Genomic DNA, 13792 nt, shown 5'->3' with positions numbered 1-13792 from the left:
GGAATCAGGGTTAAAGCAATGCTTCAGAACAGGATTGCATAGGTTACAATTAATCTCGGGTCAAAAAACAAACAAACAAACAAACAAACCAAAACTCACCTGGGTGGAGACCTGAACTGAAGCAGTGGCAATGATTAGGCAATCAATCCAAACATTAGGAACTGTGCTGCAGCGCATTTTGAAGGAGAACAAAGTGAAGGGGGCAGCGGGAGCTGAGGCCACTGGGAGAGGCTGCAAGACAGCTCACAGGAAGCAGGCTGAAGGTTGACTGCAGAGGGTTCAGCCCTAAAGGTTCTTCAGACATAGAACATTTCTATAAGCCAATCAGAATGCCAGGCTGAGGACCAGTGAGAGCCTGAGAAGTGCCTGCAGGGGTGTTGAAGGGCAAGGAGAGTCTGTTGCTGGCCAGATCTCCTGAAACGTCTGATAGGTTGAACCATCTGCTCTTGGACCTTAAGGACCCAAATGCTGATCCTCTACATGACAAAACCCACCTGATAGCTAAGAAGATGAATGTGTGGTTTACTACTGCTTTGCAATTTCAATTTAGCATCAGTGATGGTACTAAATGCACATCCCACAGAAACAACATGATCACAGCCTAGGAGTACATGCTGAAGTTTGCAAGACTGGGAGAAACATCAGGTAGTGGGGAGGTTGGGAGGCTTAAAGGGTGATGAAGGGGCAACTAAGACCAAGCTAAGCTGGGCCAGAGTGAGCTTCGTTGGCACAATGGGACTTGGAAGAGGAGTGGGAAGCAGCTTGGTGACCAGAGCAGGGCGGGTGGGGGGCTTTCCAAGTGCCATGAGCAGCGTGTCAGAAATTAGACAAAGGGGTCAATTGGCAGAAGGGAGAGAGGAGACACGTTTAAAATTCAACCACTGAAAGCTTGATGTTGACATGAAATCGTTTGTCTTCAGCTTAGGTTTGCAGTGAAAATCCCCCTGTGATATGTATGAATTCAACACGAGTTTTGGAGCTCATAGGGCTCACCACCAATCCCCTTCTAGGGTTTCTTCCTGTCATAGCATACCAAAGGACTGAACTTCCATGGAATGGTAAATAGGAACTTTATTGGGTTTTAAAACAAACCAGGATAAAGGCACTATGGAGACCATAAAGCAAATTCCTATTGGTAGCTCAGTGATTAATAAACAAATAAGTCCCACCAGAGATGGCTATATCTTTTGTTTTCCAGAGGGGGTGGAATTATTTGGTGGAGATAGGGAAGAGACTGGTGCTGAAACAATCCCTAGCACAGCAGAAATGGTAGAATAATGGTGTCTGTTAAGAGCTTCATACTATCATCACTTCTCCAGGTGTGCAGATTTTAGCCACTACACCGGGCCCTATTCATCTTCATTCATCTGTCTAACAGCAGGAAGTCAAAGGATAGAACTGAGCTAAAGGCAAGTGCAATGTGGCCTTAAGTGGGTTGGATATAACTGACCTTTGGAATTTCAAAATTACAGACTTACCCTGTCTGATAATACAGATGCTGGAGTCATCCGCTAAAACTAAGGTTTTTGTTCTGTTTTCGAAAAGCATTTGCTGGTTTTACAGAACTGAATTGCCACAGGATTAATACAAATGACCGTCCTAACTGGATTTATTCTGACACACCAAGTGAAACCTTCCTTTGCAGAAATTGCATATCTTGCACCATCACATGCCGGAGGTAAATGATACATCTTTCCTAGCATGTGATACATTCATTCAGCTGACCCCATAAGGAGAAAGAATGCTGAGCAAAGACTGACTCACACATTTCCCCCCCCCCCCAAAGCATATGTTGAATGTTCTCCTGTGTAGGAATTGGCATGAAACCCACACGCATATCATTTCTTGAACACTGAGAGGGGGGTGATGATAGCAAGCACAGGAAACAGTAGCCAGTCTCAGTTTCTCACATCCACATGCAGCTTTGGGAGTGGATGAACATCAGATGTGACAGCCTGCACATGTTAAATCCCACTAGGAAGTACCATCTGCGTCAGAATTTTGTAACTGACTCTGAGAGGCAATGTTTCGTTTCGTTTCACAGTCTTCTGTGCCATTTCTTTGTTCTCTTTTCCTTTGGATCGGATTAGTGGTGAATTCTGTGTGTGCATATTTCATCTAAACAGGACCATGTTGCACATCTTGCTTGCTTGAGCTACCTGTCATTATTTGGGGGCATTCTTATCTGCCAGGCACCTCTGGCATCATAGCAGATTCATAGAATCATAGAATCGTAAAGTTGGAAGGGATCACGAGGGCTATCTAGTCCAACCCCCTGCAACCCATGAACCTGAGATTAAGAGTCTCATGGTCTACCAACTCATACCACACCCTGCAAGTGGATGGTACAGACTAATGCTTCAGACGTTTTGAGAAATATAGGCAATTCGGTCTTGGCAGACAATCGAGTCTGGAGTGCAGAAAATGTTACATGTGTGTCAGAGGCATAGCGGGCAGGAGGGGGCCATGGCCCCACATTTTTTTAGGCACCCCGACAGGTAAGGGGCCCTGGCAGCTGAGTCATGGCAGCAGGCAGATTAGTTTAGTGGACAGGTGGGTGGAGGCAGCAGGCAAGGAGCCTGTTGGAGGTGAGCTCCATTCACCCTCCGTGCACGCTCCAAGCGTGCCCCCCTGGTGCATGCCCCCACCCCAGCTGCCCAGTCCACCACGGGGGGTGCAACACTTGCCCTGCCCTGGGTACTGGCTACCCACGCTACACCACTGGTGTGTGGAAGTCCCATTGAAATGAATGGAACCGAAGTAACCTCTTGGTTGGTTTGTTTTTTAATCTGAATTGTAGCCTGTGTTAAGTGTTTGACAACCCAGTTGATGTACTTTGAGGAAAGCATGTTAAACATTGCTGAAGTGCTACACAAGCATTGCACACAATTTCTGCACCTGCTTGTGATTGAAGGATGCACCCAAAAATCACATAAGGTTTAATGTGGATTAACTAGTTCAGTTCTCTGCTATGACAGGATATCCTGTCCATAATGCCAGAGAATTCCCACAAGTGGAGTCTGTCCAAACTATCTGTGGGGGTTCCTAACTATCTTATACCTTCCTATACTTTAAAATAATTGAGTCAGTTCTGTCCTCAGTGGACAGGATGAACAACTCTTACTCCTTGGTTTCCTCCAGACATTCTGTAAATATTTGAAAACTGTCGGCATATTCTAGCTAAACTGTCTTCTCTAGACATCCGTTCTAATAGGAATAGGAATAGGAATAATTTATTATTGCCCAAGTACATTTTCCAACATACTTGGAATTTGTTTCAGCTACATTGCAATGTAAACATACAGACACTGTTCCGCTCACAATTCAAAGAAGCAAAGAAACCCCACCCATAATTTACCTCCCCTTCAGCTATACAACTATGAATTTAACAGTTTAATGGCACAATGGAAAAAACTATTCTTGTGCCTGGCCAGTTTTGTATATGAAGTCCTGTAGCGACGTCCAGATGGAAGTAAATCAAGCAGATGGTGACCGGGATGTAAAGGATCTGCTACAATTCTCTCTGCTCTCTTCCTAACTCTGGTAGCATAAATTGTCTCTATTGAAGGCAAGCTAACACCAATTACCCTTTCTGCAATTCTTACAGCTCGTTAGAGCCTTTTCTTGTCTCTCCTGGAGGCTGTACCGTACCAAGCATAATCCCTTTATGTTTAGAAGTTTCCTTTGGATCTTTTCTAGTTTGCTGTCATCTTACTTGAATTGTGACACTAGGAACATTTTTCCAGGTAATAATTTCAGGTACTTGAGCTGGACTTCAAATAAATAAATAAATAAACAAATAGGTATGATTTGGCACTGTGGCTTTCACTTGCTCTTCTGTAGGAAATCCTTGCATGCACAAGGTGCTAAATTTGGTACTTTAAATGGGTTAATTTGCATGCCAGCTCCCAAAGCAGTTTCTCCTTTGAAAGCCAGACCCTTATTTGGGTGCCATAACAAACCTGTGTGATGGGCTCCTTCAACACAGGTGGTGATTTGCTTGAGTAAATTTGGTAAACTTCAATGATCTCAACCTTGGCTTTCATCATCCAGCCATAACACACTAACCACTACATCATCATGTTGCGTAATCCAAACAGTATGTGTTCTTTATAACTAAATGTGGGAAACATAGGATTATTTTCCCTGCAGGGGACTAATTATTGTTCAGTCAACTAGGATAGTCATGCTCAGATTATCCTTTGACTTTCATTCAGTTAAATATCTAGGATAAAACAGAATGACCAACTGTCCCAAACCAGCTCAGCTCCTACATTTCCTTTTCTTAATTCCCTTGTTCTCATTCCTACCTGAGAAACTATGTTGAGTGATTCAGCGGTGGCTGTTGTCTGCTGGAGCTGGGATGGGATGGAAGTCAGGGAGCTAAACCATAAGTGGAGACGAAACCACCGACAGAGCCAACTACTTCTAGTTTTGTCCCCATCCTCTTCCTTGCTGAGTTCTACCAGGGCAGCACTGAAATTAAGGAGGAGGAATCTGACAGAAAGTGCCACTCTTGTACTGGCTGTAAAGTTTGTTGGGGGGGTGGCTCTTTGCCCAAATGGACCAGCCCCCACTGGTGTGCTTCAGAAGCTTCCCACAATCCCTGTGGTACTTGCCCACCAGAAGGTATCTTCTCTACCTTTTGGGATCTTATCAAATCTTAAGAGTTGGAGAGGAACTCAAAAGTCATCTAATCAACCCCCTGCTAATGCAGGAAACCCACCTGACAGGTAGCCATCCATCATCTTCTTTAATGTAACAACAACAACAACAACAACAATAATAATTTTAAATTTTATATCCTGCCCATCTTGCTGAGTTTCCCCAGCCACTCTGGGTGGCTTACAACAAAGTACCAAACATTTAAAAACAAAATATCCTATACGAGCAACAAACAAACCAATAAATCAATAGAAACCAACAACAACAACAACAACAACAACAACAATAATAATAAACAACAATAATAAAGAGTTTACAGTTATATCCAAATTAAAATAACCGCCAACCCCAACTAAACATTTAACCAACATCAACCCGACAAAAACAAAACAGAGGAACCAAAATTAGAACCACTTAAAACATTTTAAAACATTTTAGCCAGTTGCCCCAACCCAAGAGTGCATGTATGAGAACCAGAAGGTTGGCGGTTCCAATCCCTGCAACAGTGAGCTCCCATTGCTCTGTTCCAGCTTCTGCCAACCTCGCAGCTCGAAAGTACGCCAGTGCAAGTAGATGAATAGGTATGGCTGTGATGGGAAGGTAAATGGAGTTTCTGTGTGGTCTGGTTTCCGTCATGGTGTTCCATTGCACCAGAAGCAGTTGTCATACTGGCCACATGACCCAGAAAGCTGTCTGTGGACAACATCGGCTCCCTTGACCTGAAAGCGAGATGAACGCTGCTACCCCATAGTCACCTTTGACTGGACTTAACCATCCAGGGGTCGTACCTTGCATGAGAAAGTAATGTGGGGAATTTTTAGATCTGAATAACGAATGACCTGACTTCTAGCTTTGATGATGGCACATGCTTTGGCAATCCTCTGATACATACCTGGTGCATATATCTTTCCCCCACTATGATATGCGCCTCTGATGTTATTTCCTTATGCTTTGAGGACATTACAAGTAGCGACAGAACATATCAATGCTGGTTAATGCACAAACGAGATTGTGTACAGAAGAGGGACCAGGGATTGGAACAGATGGCCTTTGGATCCCTTCTCATTTTGATGAATCTGTGATCCAGGGAGCCTTTGTAGACTCATAGACATCCTCTCCCCTGACTTTTTTTGGCATGAGCACAGCAACAAACCTTTTCATTAAAAGCTCATCCTTTCATGTGGGAATCGGGAATTAGGGACTAGGTTGTAGCTCTAGCAGATAACCTATAGCTGAGTAAACACAGTGGAACCAGGAGACCATGTGGCCCAGCTTCCTGGTGGCAGAGGTACACACGAATTATTTGAACTGCTACGTCTAGCACAGACACCCTCCCTTCTTTTGCTATGTAATAATCACTTTGATAAATTTCAGTGTTCAGACCGAGTGACCCACCTGCTTGCATCGGAGATCTCTTTTGGTCATTCACACTGGAGTCAATCCCAAAAAGCGGGTCCCGCACGAATCAATGTATATTTGAGGGGAAACCGTAAGTTCATCCTTTTACATACACATATGTTATATAGTTCTGTAATCTTAATTATATTTTATAGTCATATTGTTATTTTTGTTTTCCTCTGCCTTTTAAAATGTTTTTAATGTATTCTTTTTCTCTCTTTTTTTTTACTTCAACTCTCTGTAACATTGTTAATGAAATAATTAACATTATTTTTTAAAAAAATAAAAAAGTGGAAAGGGAAGTGTTGGCTCCTCCAGCATTTTGTCCATCTGAGAGGCAATAGGTGCTGTCCTTTGGTGCTCTCCTCCTTCGATATGACTTCAGCACCCCAAGACTTTCCTGATATATGAAGTATTGTGTGTGGGGAGCGTTCCAAACCAGGTGGACAAATTGTGATGGAAGGGTGCGTTTTTTAAAACAATAACGAAACCATGGCAGACTTTATCAATAGCTTCTCATCAGCCCTCTTGAATTTGTGCCGAACATATATACCTACGAATCCCCAGACACTGCCCCAACTGCACTTGGCACCGGGCAGAGATGGCAGGTCCTGCCTCCGCTGCACATGTGGGTGCCCCCCCCCCAGCTCCTTCGGCAATACAATAGCTGACCTGCTTAGCAAGCGGAACTCACCGCCACCCCCCGGCACATGGTGGGGCTTGCCCGAGCCTCTCTCCATTCTGCTCAGAGTTTGGCCCGACATGGGCGAAGGGGGGAGATCCGGCCCACCCACCCCCACCAGCGTGCAGATCGGCTTTCCCCACCAGCGCGGACCCTGCCGCTGTGCCCATCGTCGGTGCCGTCGGGCCTGCTGCTCTAACTCCCAATAACTTCACCGAAGTGAGTTTCTCTTCTCGCGGCGGGGGGGGGGGGGGAGAGGGAGCGCGAGAGAGAGGGAGAGTGAGGGAGAGAGAGAGAGAGAGAGAGAGAGAGAGACCCTGACCCTTGCCTCCTTCCGGAGGTCTCCCAACTTTTCTTCCCGCCAACTTTGCTTGGGGGCTGCGGCCCGGCCCCTAGGTTAGGGACCCTGGGTTAGGGAGCGGGGCTGCGTGGGAGGCGGGCAGGCGGGGGCGCGGAGTTTTGCCACGCTCCCTAAGCGTTCTGCTGAGAGTCATCAATTATGCAAGGGAACGGCGCGCTGCACTGGGGGGAAGGCAGGGGAGGCAGCGCACCAAGATGGCGACAACCGCAGTTTCTCCTGCAGCCTCCCCACCTCTGCAGTCCAGCAACGCCTTGCAGGAGTCGCGCTAGCGCCGAAGCCACAGTAAGTTGCACCGCCAGCCCGGGGGGCACTCCAGCGTGATCGCAGGGACCGGGGGTGGGCGGTGGGGGGGGACTGGGACCCGCGGGAATCCCAGCCCCAACAGATCTTCCTCCCCTTGGTTGGGATTTGAATTGGAAAAAAAAAGAAACCTGAGCCAGCCTCTTCTCTCCCTCCCTTCTTCATTCACCCCACCCCACCCCACCCCACCGCCCTCCACTTCCAGGCAGGGGCTTTGCCGCAGAGCGATTTCCCAGTCCCGGAGAAGGGGCCGGTGCTTCTCTTCCAACCCCGCCTAGGCAGACGAACACACTTTCCCACCTCCCCACTCTTGGGGGAAGAAGTGTGGGGAGGGGGGCTCATGGGCCCGAGCCTTGATGGCTCAAAGTCCAACAGTGGGAGATGGTTCTCTCTCCCCACCCCATGCCTTTTCAAGCAGTTCACCAGATCGCGGGGGTGGGGGAATGCTTCCTAGTGCTATTCCTTTTCCATCATCCCCCCACCGTATAGCAGGCTTTCCCCCCGTTTTCTTGCTCCCCCACCCCGGATTTCAGAGCGGTGCTGCTCTTGCTCCCCACTTGGGAAGCCCTCCAAAGAGCGGGCTCCTCCTGGGTACTTGGAGGGTGGCTGGAGGGTCTGCTGCGCTCTCTTCTGCAGGGCTGCTGGCCAACTCCTACCTTTCCCGAGCCGAGGGAAGCCGATCCTTGCCTCCCCCCGCCTCCCCCATAGCCCAGCAGCAACCTCCCGAGCGTCTTTTTTTCTGCATTGGGAGAAGGAGCGCGGCGCCGACTTTCCGCTGCTGCAGGCAAGGCAAGCAGGCCAGCATCTGGGGCGGGAGGCAGATAGAGAGAGAGAGGTGAAGGTGGCGGCGGCGGCGGCGGCGGCGGCGAGGGGGCTGGTGGAACTGGTGCATTTTCTCCCTCTCCCCTCCCAATCTAATTTCCTGTCCTTAGCAGGCCACCTTTTTCTTGGCAAGGCTCCCTCATCCTTGAATCCGGGCCCTCTGGTCTGCATTGGCCTTCGCACGGGGCTCATTTCAACCCCAGATTTAAAAACAAATAACCCCAAAGCCCTCCCTCCCTCCCAAATCCTCTGCAAAACTCCGGGTCTAGAGCCTCCCCCCCCCCATGCTTTTCTTCTTCGTCGTCCCAGGGAGGGGAAAAGGAACAGAGAACGAGGCTTCCTCCCATTAGGGGACTAACTTAGAACTGTCATTATACACCCCCACACTTCTTCCCCCCCCCCCAACGCATTCCCAGTAGACGAAGGGAAAGGACGGCAAGTTTTATCCTGAGTTTGGAGGAGGAGGAGCAGGGGGTTGTCTTATTTGGAAATCTCCTTGGCTGGAGCCGGGGTGGGGGAGGCGCTCTCTCTTCCTCCACCCTTCCCCCCCCCCGCCGCCGCCGCCTCGCTGTGCCTCTTGTGTCCACTCAGCCGATGTGGGGAGGACATAGGGGGCGTGAAGGACTAGAGGAAGTTGGAAATGCCGGTGGGGGAGAGAGAGGTTGCTGGAGATCAAAGGTACATCGGTTTTGTTTTATTGTATTGCAAAGGGCTGGGCAGGGGGTTGCTGAGAAGGAGCGCAGGCGGCGCAGCCCTTCTGGATGGGGGCAGAGACTGCAGGAGGCAGAGACCTCCCGCCTGCCTTCCCCATCTACATCTGCTGAGCGTGTTGCAAGAGCCCAGGGTGATGGGTAGGATGCATCTGGCTTTCTTAGGTGGGATAGGGAGGTGTGGGGCGCGGGGGTTGGGGGTGGACGGCCTGGAGATGTGGCCGCTTCGCGCTCTCTTCTCTTGAGCGCCGACTCCTAGGGAAGCGCTGCTGCCTCTTGTCACACTGCAGCGTTCTCCTCCGCCGTGCGAACTCATGACCCTGGCGTCCTGCGCTCCATCGGAGACACCTTACCGGGTGTGGGGATGGGAGGCGGAGAGGGAGGAGTTACAGCGGCTTCCCCAAAAGACTTTCTTTTTGAATGGGGTTGGGGGGAGGGAGGCGATTAGCTTTCGCTCTCTGCTGTCGCCGGCGTCTCCCCGTCATTGGAGGGGGGGGGGAATGCTTGTCTACTGTGTTTTACAGGGAAAGGGTTAAATAGAGAAGCGATGGAAGAGAAGGAATGTTATTTAGGGTGTTTTATTTTTGAGATCTTCTCCCGGCCCCCATAAATTGATCACCTCCTTCGGTATCCGCTTTTGCTTGAGGTCCCCCCCCCCGCCTCTGTCTTTCTGCGGCGTTGGACTAAAGGGGAGAGCGGTTTAGGAATGTGGTGCTGAAACGGACAGCTCCCTGGACCCCGACGGGAAGGGGAAAAGATCTTCGTTACAAAGCGCACAGATTTATTTTACAAGACAGGTTTTCTTGCGGGTGTTTATAGTTTGGGTTGTTTTTTTTAATGGGCTGTGCGTTTTTTCTGTGTCGCTTGGGCCTATCCATTAGGACCTCATGCCAATCATCTAGGCTTTTGCTGCTGGTGGTGAGGGAAGACGAGAAGCAATTCCCCTTAAGAAAGCCAGGCTTTATTTAATTATTTTGTAACGTGGTTGCGTGCAGTTGGTTTCGAAAAGCTTCCTCAAAGCGATCCCAGAGTCTTTATCAAATTAAAGAATTTCAAGGCTGTTTGATTCTAGCGTGGAGGTAGCAAAAGGAACCACCCGCATGTCCATCGGAATCTCCCCATCCCCCCCCCCCTTGTAAAAGACGGTTGCATGATTACATCACAGCAATGGGAAGATGAAACATAATGAAGCCCAGTAAGTCCAGTAGAGATGAAAGGGGAGGACTTGAAAAATGGTTTCAAAAGCTATGGGCCCATTGGGTGCCCTGGTGGAGCAAGTAACTCTCTCTCTCTCTCTCTCTGCCTCAAGACTCCATCTGCAAAATGGAAATGATTCACTAACCCATTTCGCAAAATTACTGTAAGGGCCAGTGAGATATGAAATCACAGTGCAAAGCTAAGATTCCATATAAGTATTAATAATACATGGAAATTACAGGTACCTTTGTTATAGATGTGCAATATGCCTTGTGGGGGCCTCTTGAAGATGCCTCCAGGTAGCAGTGACTTTGTATGGTGAGCTGTGCTGTATTTACTGGTTTGCCCCATGGCTCAGGCCCCACTGTATAGCTTCTCTCCATGTTGCTGCAAGCTGCCACCCCAGGAAATTGCAGCGGCAGCACAATTTCAGCCCCAGTCAGGGCTGAATTATGTAGTGAGCAACCAGCATCACCTGGTTTGCTGCGTGGAGTTAACTGCCACACAGAATAGCCTCCGTGGTCCCATCACATTGAGAAATGCTCATTGGAGTGCATTAAGCATCTAGAAAAATGAACTGTTTCTGTCGTAGAATAGATGCATTCGGCACCTTGTTATAGCCCCAGAGATATAATGACCCTTCATCATTGTCATACTGAAGAGCCATCACCAGTATATTTCATGACAAAAAAACATCTGGGCATCTGATCTGTCCAGCTGGAAGTCAACAGCTGTCATGTGGTGCTAGCCAGATGATTTCCTCTTTCATCCGACCTAAACCTTTAAAATGGTATCTTAGCTCTATTTTGTCTGTTGGTCCATGCTGCTTGGTGGACCAGACTGGTGTTTGATCCCTCTAGACAATGTAAACATAGTTTATTAGTTTTCTAATTATTTGAAAAGTTATTTGCAGTTCATATTGAATAGGTTTTAGGGTGGAATGTGTAGCCAATCACCCAATCTTTTGTTACTAGATATCACTACAAGTTTACACCTATCATTTTGTGTTACTGAAGCACACTTCTGGGAGTGGCAATTTATTTCAAGGACTTAATATTTCCAAGGCTCTCCAATGGGTTAACATGTCAAGGAGATGGTTAGTAGCAAGTGTTTGCGGGATGCTGACATTCTCTTACATGTTGATGTTTGACTGTGTGGGGTTAACCCAAACCTCACATGATAATGAAATACAGTACTTGTTTGGTCTGCCCTCAGACTTTAAAACCCATTCTTTTAAGCCAGTTCCTTAGAGCCGGATTCCCACATTAAATGATATACTATATGGATATATTTAGTCAGTAAGAATCTCCAAGCTGAAATCACTGGTAACATCAACTAGTAAGTTTCTTCCAGTTACTGCCAGATGAAATCCACTGGCTTGTGTTTGACTACCGGTAATTTTTTTTCTTTCACAAAGAATCTATTTCTGATTGGAAATGATGATAAATTGGTTCCTCTTCTCTTAGGCAGCTTTGTCAATGGTTAATCATCATTGTAAATAGAACTGGATTTCAGTTGCTTGGAAGTAGGTAGTGTGATTTGATGTAGCTAAGAATTTGGCTTACAAACATGTTCTGCTTTCATTCCAATTTAGATGAAAAGGATGCTTTCAGTGAGACATGTAACTCCTCCATAGTGTGCCCAAAAGCACCTGGAGAAGCCATGTTTTGTGGAATTGGCCAAATTTCTATCCCCGTGATCTGATTTGTTTTAATATATTGTTTTCTATAACATGGGCACTAATATATATTGTTTTCCCCCAGTTACTTTAAAGTTGCAATCATCCATTAATTAACCAGGCTCATTTTAACAGTACACAATCCATGCCAGTCATGCAATTTCCATGCGTTATCTATTACCTTCCTGTTACACTCCCTGACCATTGAAATATATTCAACACACTGTAATAAACTTATCCAGTGGTTTGCTCAGAGGAGTTTTGCAAGGTAAGGAGTGAGGTTAATGATGCTGTGATAAATGGCGTTTCTGAACCATAAAACTATCAAAGATCCCACCAATGTAGGTAGATTAAGCCACATGATCCCAAACTCGTTGTGACACAAGCAGAAAGCAATTTTGAACAGATGCCTTCAAAACATACAGTTCCAACTTACTGTAGCATTAGAAAATGTTGCATAATACTAAAAAAGTGATAAAACAAGACAAACGGTGAGGCCATTAGCTAATCTGAAGCATGAAGGATTTGTTCTTATGTCCAAATGGCCATGAACATAAATTGGCATTCAGATGATGGTAGGGATGATGGCGATGGTCTTGGGTGGTCTGAAGGAGTTCAGATGTTTTAGTGTCAAGATAGAAAGTAAACTGCCTTTAAAATGCTAGCTTTAATACTGTATAATTAAAGAGATTAACATTCACCAGTTCCATCCCACCTGCCACACGTTCACACCATATCACATGTCAGTGATTGTCCTCTTGCTGTTACTATTCCAAAGCCATTTCCTCAGTCCTGGTTCATTTTATTTGCTGAAGCATTGAGCTTTATTCATAAGTGTTGGAATAAACGCCTCCTTCAGTATTTGTTTTCCACCTTACTGCTACAATGTGAGCTTTATGTTGATTCACCCATTTAACTGGGGTTCTGTCATGTTGTCTTCTGCTTTGGCCTTGCTAGTCAGTTCTTCCTTCTCTTGGATCAGAAGGCATAGGAAACTAGCCTAATCTGCACCCGATGGTACAGCTTGATGATCCCAGCCCAGTTCTTAAAGTAAAAAAATATGTCCCACTTAAAGGTGTTTAGGAAAATACCCCTCAGTAATGAAATAAGGGGTAAGTCTCTCTCACACTCACTCTGACACATACACATATTTTTTGCAACTTTGATTGTGCATTGGTAAGAACTTCCTGAGTATAGTGGCTACTTAGCTAAAGATTAATATGTAGTGCACTGAAAGTTTTTGTTTGATTTGTATCTCTGGGGATGACAAAGCTGCCCAGATCAAGAATAAGAACGTAAGAGAACATCAGACCAGTGGTCTATCTAGTTCAGCATCCTGCTCCCACAGTGGCCCATGTAAGCAGGAGCTGACCACAATAGCACTCTCACCTTCTGCTGTTTCCAGCAACTTATATTCAGAAGCACACTTTCTCTGACAATGGAGATAATATGCTTTAGAATCTGTGCTAAGATGAGGCTTTCATAGGGGCATGTTATCTTACATTTGTATCCTGTGGGGTTCTAGTACCTTTCTCTAACCCAGTGGTTCCCAATTAGCTAATTACTGAGGACCCCCTATTTTTCAAAAGCTAAGCCAGGGACCCCCTACTTTTGAAAATGGTGATAATTCTATGGTAGTTACCTCTGCAAAGCAATTTTTTTAACAAAATGTGGGATAGCCCCTAATAAGCAAAGGGTTTAGGTATACTATATATAAAAAAAACGCAGACCATAATTTTTTTGATATTACCATGCAAAAATGACAAAAAATAGTTCGGGGGGGGGGACAAGGGATGGTGCTGTGGACCCCCTGGGTGCGTTCCGCGGACCCCTAATTGGGAAACACTGGTCTAACCCTTACATGATACCAGCGCCAGGGTCAAGAATCTCAGTTTGATGATCCAGTCTGGCATGCCTCATGGTTATGATTTTAAGGAAGCCAAGGGAAACTCATTTAGAGAGGAGATCATTTGTAAAGC

The 13792-nt window shown here is 46.5% G+C and overlaps 1 protein-coding gene across 1 annotated transcript in view; it reads left to right on the top strand.

Moving 5' to 3' along the window:
• The first annotated feature begins 7151 nt into the window (after positions 1-7151).
• LOC117040745 (sodium channel protein type 8 subunit alpha-like) overlaps positions 7152-13792 on the top strand; it is a 107650-nt gene continuing 101009 nt past the window's right edge. The window contains 1 exon segment of the mRNA XM_033138716.1: positions 7152-7388. The gene's annotated coding sequence lies outside the window, so the exon portion shown is untranslated.

Source organism: Lacerta agilis, chromosome 2 (genome assembly GCF_009819535.1).
Source record: "Lacerta agilis isolate rLacAgi1 chromosome 2, rLacAgi1.pri, whole genome shotgun sequence".
Lineage (NCBI taxonomy): Eukaryota > Metazoa > Chordata > Lepidosauria > Squamata > Lacertidae > Lacerta > Lacerta agilis.
This window is presented reverse-complemented; position numbering and strand designations above follow the sequence as displayed.